Genomic DNA, 7077 nt, shown 5'->3' with positions numbered 1-7077 from the left:
TGTGTTTTGCGCCTTCCTGTTAACTTTAATAATAATGATTAATAAATGTAATCAGATCAGATCATGTAATTATACATTTAAACCAACAAGGACAAACATATTCGGTCTACAATTAAAACGGACACGTTTATTCACCCGACAAGCACAACAACGTGGTGTGAGTTAGTTATCCACTCGGTGGTGACGTTTCATTCAGAAGTGACGATAAGTTAAAGCACCAGAAACAAGAAATCTGACCGCTGTAAACATCTGAATTCATCTACAGCCCTTCTGAGAGCAGCTACTTACAAACAGGTACGTGTTACAATATTAATATGACGGAGAACTATCATTACAGAGCGCTATTAGCTTAGCGGCTAAGCTAACAAGCACCGGTGCTGTTGAGCTTGTTTCTTAACTATCAGCTGTGATGTATTTTGTATAGTTAATGTACTGCACACGGTGCACAAACAAGTCCTTAAAGCCCACGTTGTAGTGAGGATTCATTTCAGTTCTTTATTAGAAATTAAAAATGCAGTTTACGGTAACAATCGGAGATGAACGCAAACCGGATTAAACTGAAAGTTGTTGAAGCGCTCGGTGATCTATTATATTCCTACCAAACCTAGTGGGGGGTAAAAAGGACTTGAAATGAACTGAGATTAATCTAGTGTACTAGAAATAAACCAGCAAATGTCTGTACTTATTTCAAACGTGCTAAAAATATAAATAAATGTCCAACTTTAATCAACTGTAATCAAATCATAGCAGGTAAACTGTTATCATACTTTTTTTAAATGATCAAATTGTATACTTTTAATAAATACACTAGCACGAAGTATACTTTTAGTTACATTTAAGTTTCATTTAATTTAATATTCTGAAATACTTGTTTTTAATAAGATATTTGGTATATTTTTGCTCATTATTTTAAACAACTGCTTAGGTGTATTTTATAAAGTTACTTATTGGTACAATAGTAAAACGTTTTTACAATGTTTTCTGTATAATGGTTTTAAGTATATTTCCGTTTCAATTTTATTACAGCATGGAGGAACCATGGAGAGCATCCTAAGTAGCTGCATCACTGTCCAGTTTGGGAATTGCACTTCTTCTGACCGCAAGACTCTCCAGCGAGTAGTGAGGACAGCTGAAAAGGTCTTCGGGGTCTCTCTCCCATCTCTCATGGACATTTTCAACAAACGCTGCGTCCGCAAAGCTCTCAGCATCGTGGAGGATCCATCACATCCGTCGTGTGGACTTTTTACTCTCCTGACGCCTGGGACAAGGTACCACGCTAGAGTGTGAAACAGCTTCATACCACAAGCCATCAGACTCTTGAACTCTAGTCTAAACTGATGGACTTTGACACACACACACACATACATACACACACTAACACATGCACACACACGCACAGACACTAAATCATATGCACATCACAAACAAATACACACACGCACCAACACAATCACTCGCACACTACACACAACCACACACACTCACAAAGTCCCATGCATGCATACACACGTTCACACATACACAAACTAATACTCAACTTTCACATGCATACATACATACACACACACTTAGACTGTGACACGGAATTACTCACACACACACACTCATACACAAACACACACACATAAATCCACAAACACTTGCACAAAGACATACATACACCAACACACTTAGACTCTGACACACAAAATAATGCAATAATGCTCCCACACACACACACATACTTACACTGGCACCCACACACGCACTTGCACATGCACACACGACCAGACACACAATCAACACCGTTTGTTCGCTAGAGCAGCTTGTGATACTGATATTTAAGTTCTGCTTTCAGGGAATATGATACTGATATTTAAATTCAGAGCTTGTGATACTGATATTTAAATTCTGCTCTCAGAGCATTTTTGTATGTTCTCTCTACAAGCAGCTTGTGATACTGATATTTAAGTTCCATTCTCAGAGCATCTTTGTATGTTCTCTCTACACTCTGCTCCTAAAGCAGCTTGTGATACTGATACACACACTTGCATGCATGCACACAGAATACACACACTGACACACACTAAATCATACGCACATCACAAACATATACACACACGCACCAACACACACTACACACACGTAAACTAACACACATACACTTACACACTTAACTGCACACATACTTACACTGGCACAAAATTACTTACATTATATACACACACACACACTCACATGCAATTACACTCGCACATGTACACAGAATACACACACATGCACACACACTAACACTAAATCATACGCACATCACAAACATATACACACGTACCAACACAATCACACGCACACTACACACACACAGAACCACACACACAAACACACACTCGCATGCATGCACACTCACAAACTCCTTGTCTTGTTCTTCCTTAATTACTCTATAGTACACTTAATACAATGACAATTTTTTTATTATTTTTGTACAACTAAAGAAAAACAAGTTTTTAAGTGTATTGATCATTAGTGTGATAATAAAACACTTTAGTGCACTGTAGCATATTGAAGATTAGTATACTTAAGTATCCTTTTTTTTCAGCAGGGAAATGAAGAAGCTTTTGGGCTGCGTTCCTGTCCGCTAATGGTACTCTGTCCTGAAGATAAGAGGTGAAGGATCTTTTGGTAACGCTCATATTGTGACGTGGTTTCTGCAAGTACAGTGACGGTGTAGGTTGTTTATATCTAGAAGACGTGATTTGTATTTTCAATAATAAAATTTCTGTTCATTGAAAATGCTTTTGGAAAAAGCATGTGGGCAATCCTCTTTATTGTTGTTGAGTAGAGGTGCTTCAACCACACCGATTGCTTAAACGTTTAAATAATAACCCCTGTGCACAAACCAAGCAAATGTTAAGGCTGCTGCTAGGTGGCCGCTGTGTGCTGTCAACTCTTCATTACTTGGCTTTTGCAGTATTTGGTCATGATTGTAAGTCACTTTAGATAAAAGTGCACACTTGATGCTAAAAATGTCACTGTAAATGGAAATACGAGGTCTATAAAGACATAGATTGATACATTTGGCATGGAAAAACCTCCACTGGTCTCAGTTGAGATCCAGGCCTATTTGCCCAGCATCAGGGTCTGATCATGTCAATGCTCTTTGGGTGAGCACAAATTCTTACAGACACACTTGAACAATTTGTGTGGAGCCTTTCCCAAGGAGTGGAGGTTATTTTACACACAAGAACATGGGCAAGAACATGGTTTTGGAATGAGATTTGAAATCTGGTCCACATTCTTTTGGCCATCTTTATTGGTGTACACTTTTTTTATGCTGATGTTTTTAGTGTCTGTTTACAAGCACAAATAAAGTATGTGAATTGAAATTTTACCTAACTGTATTTGATTATTGTCCTGATTTGCACTCACTCTTAAAGACAATAGTTCTTTAGTCGAGGCGCCGGTTTGTTTGCATGCTTAAAGGCTTCTCACACCGGCATTTTACAGCTATTTACGCTGGCATATAGGCCTATAAATACATACAATATGTAGTCCTAATTGTCGTCAGAGAAAGAAATAATGCAAAGCACATTTAATGTCCTTGATGCCACTTTTAAAGCTAGTAGAAGTGTATATTTATCTCCCTGATTAAACTTTCTCTGGGATCTAATTATAAAATTAATACTAATTACTACTTAATTAATACTAATACTAATTAATTAATATGAATACTAAGTAATAATTATAATAATTAAATATGAATACTTACAAAAAGTTAAGTATTACAAACAGAAGTAGGGGCAATTTGAATGGAAGCGGCAGGGTAAATGAGGTCAACGCCTCTTACGCACTTTCCGCCCCCCACGCAAATTCACCAACCACCCCGTGACGTAGTCAGCTTCGTGAATCGGAGCATGCGTAGTGGGGCTCCCATGCCGTGTGTTTGTTTTGATGCTACTTGCTCTTGATTTTGTGCTTCTAAATGTGAACAGATCAGCATGTATAGTTAAATTTTAATGAACGAGGACAAATATATTCGATCTACATTCAAAATGGACAAATTTATTCACCAGACAAGCACAACTACATGGAATAAATGAGCTATCCGCTTGGTGGTGATACGCTAACGTTTCAGCTCAGAAGTGACGAGAGAGTAAAGCACCGGAGACAAGAAATCTGAGCGCTTTAAACATCTGAATTCATCTACAGCCCTTCTGAGAGCAGCTACTTACAAACAGGTACGTGTTACAATATTAATATGATGGAGAATTATTAATACAGAGCGCTTTTAGAATCAGAAATCACCCAAATTAGCTTAGCAGATAGCACTAGCGGCTAAGCTAACAAGTGCCGATATTAAGTCACAGCTGTAATGTCTTTCGTATAGTTAATGTGCTGAACACACAATGTAAAGTCTTTATTGTACATATTTCATCATATTTATTCCTCTGTAGCCATTTCAAGCTCTTTTAGTTTGGTTCCGAACTCCACAATGGTTTACTCACATACAGCTACCAAGCTACTCTACAGGGTACCGACTAAACGACTTTAAGATCAAATTTCAATATGTTCTGTATTCCATATGATTGTATTTAAACATACATTAAGTTCGTTTTATTATTATTACATGGCTGATTCATTCAAAAGCCTTCTTCAGCAGAAACCGAGCGGTCAATGTTGTCGTATCCATGGCAACCCGACTCCCGACGATCTTTAGCGTCGCTTCGTTCGGCTTGCTTCGGTTTTCTGAATCACGTGGTTTTGTTTACAAAGTAAAGCAACGGCACCGAAGCTCGTTTTCTAAATATCATGAAGCAATTTCACAATTTAACGTTTTACCTTCCTAAAAGCTTTTCGTTATTAGCTGCTACAGTAGCTAGCTCTGTGTCTGTAAGAACTATATTATGGAGTCTGGAACCAAACTGAATGAGCTTAAACTGACCAAATAAAAGCTGTATTTGTGATTCTTCTGAGATTAAAATCCCCCTAGAACAAGTGCAGTATGTCCTCCTCAGTTACACACGATGCCTTTTGACTGTACTTAATAATATAAAACATTAGAAGCAGTAATTTGTTAAACAGCCACATTTGATTAGATTAAAGCAAATAAACCTACAGGTACTTTTAAGCAAAAATTAAGTTAAGGCCATAATTAGGATATTTACACATGCAGTATGGCAGGAGCACTGGGAATTTGTTGAAACTGGAAGACATCTGTACAATATTCAAAGACATGTTGGACCTGGGAGGATAGCAGGTCCTAGAAGGAGAGAAAACATCATCACACATCTAAGAATAGGTCACACAAGATTTAACTATATTTTATGGAAAATAGGCAAACACCCAGCCGGAATGTGTAGTAAAGAACCCAGGACGGTAGAACATATACTCTTCAATTGTAAGCAATATAGTACCTATAGTACACAACTGTTTGAATCTGTACAGAGGGCAAAACAATGGTCTTTCATTTTCAGGACTCTTGGGGAAAGAGGTAGGATAAGTTGTTACATCAACAAGTTCTTAACAGAAACAGGTCTAGCGGAAAGAATCCAACAGAAACAATGTAGTATATACTTTTATTTATTTATGTATTTATTTATTTATTTTGTCCTTCCTTTTGTATAATCTCCTGTTCCAAACCCAGAACAGTAAGTGGCGGTATTGCACCATTAAGCTGGTTTGCCAACCGCCAGTAAACACAAAAGAAGAAGAAGAGTAGCTTCTCATTTGTTAAACAACCATGTTGAAAGACACATCCTGTGGTCGTGGAAAAGATGTTAATCTGTTTCAGAAGGGTCAGATTATTGGCATGCATCAAGCAGAGAAAACATCTAAGGAGATTGCTGAAACTACTAACATCGGGTTGAGAACTGTCCAACGCATTATTAGAAAGTGGAAAGACAGTGGAGAAACAACATCATCTTCTTCGAGGAAGGAATGTGGTCGGAAAAAAATCTTGAATGATCGTGATCGGCGATCACTTGATCGTTTGGTGAAATCAAATAGTAGAAAAACTACAGTAGAACTCAGGGAGATGTTTAATAGTGAACGTAAGAGCATTTCCACACGCACAATGCGAAGGGAACTCAAGGGATTGGGACTAAAAAGCTGTGCAGCCTTAAGAAAACCACTTGTCAGTGAGGCTATCCGGCAAAAAACGGCTTCTGAGAGCAGCTACTTACAAACAGGTACGTGTTACAATGTTAATTTGATGGAGAATGATAAATACGGAGAGCTTTTAGAATCAGAAATCACCCCAATTAACTTAGCAGATAACACTAGTGCCGATATTAAGTCACAGCTGTCTTTCGTATAGTTGATGTACTGAACACACAATGTCAAGTCTTTATTGTACATATTTCATCATATTTATTCCTCTGTAGCCATTTCAATCTCTTTTAGTTTGGTTTCGAACTCCACAATGGTTTACTCACATACAGCTACCAAGCTACTCCACAGGGTTCCGACTATTGTAAGAGCAAATTTCAATATGTTCTGTATTCCATATTATTGTATTTAAACATACATTAAGTTCGTTTTATTATTATTACATGGCTGATTCATTCAAAAGCCTTCTTCAGCAGAAACCGAGCGGTCAATGTTGTCGTATCCATGGCAACCCGACTTCCGACGATCGTTAGCGTCGCTTCGTTCGGCTTGCTTCGGTTTTCTGAATCACGTGGTTTTGTTTACAAAGTAAAGCAACGGCACCGAAGCTCGTTTTCCAAATATCATGAAGCAATTTCACAATTTAACGTTTTACCTTCCTAAAAGCTTTTCGTTATTAGCTGCTACAGTAGCTAGCTCTGTGTCTGTAAGAACTATATTATGGAGTCTGGAACCAAACTGAATGAGCTTAAAGTGACCAAATAAAAGCTGTATTTGTGATTCTTCTGAGATTAAAATCCCCCTAGAACAAGTGCAGTATGTCCTCCTCAGTTACACACGATGCCTTTTGACTGTACTTAATAATATAAAACATTAGAAGCAGTATTTTGTTGAACAGCCACATTTGGTATTTACATTTAATGTTAAACACGCTTCATGTTTGGGGTTGTTGTGGGATTTAGTTTCTTGCCAGCTTCATCACTACATTTATGT

General features: G+C 37.7%; 1 long non-coding RNA gene across 1 annotated transcript; it reads left to right on the top strand.

Annotated features, from left to right (window-relative positions):
• On the top strand, positions 1 to 3367 carry LOC134326706 (uncharacterized). The gene is made up of 3 exons (XR_010014559.1): positions 1 to 294; positions 1027 to 1268; positions 2576 to 3367. It is a non-coding gene; the product is annotated as an uncharacterized LOC134326706 (long non-coding RNA).
• The last annotated feature ends 3710 nt before the right edge of the window (positions 3368 to 7077 follow it).

Source organism: Trichomycterus rosablanca, chromosome 14 (assembly GCF_030014385.1).
Source record: "Trichomycterus rosablanca isolate fTriRos1 chromosome 14, fTriRos1.hap1, whole genome shotgun sequence".
NCBI lineage: Eukaryota > Metazoa > Chordata > Actinopteri > Siluriformes > Trichomycteridae > Trichomycterus > Trichomycterus rosablanca.
The sequence above is the reverse complement of the archived record's forward strand: the minus strand, read 5'-3'. Positions and strand labels throughout refer to the sequence as shown.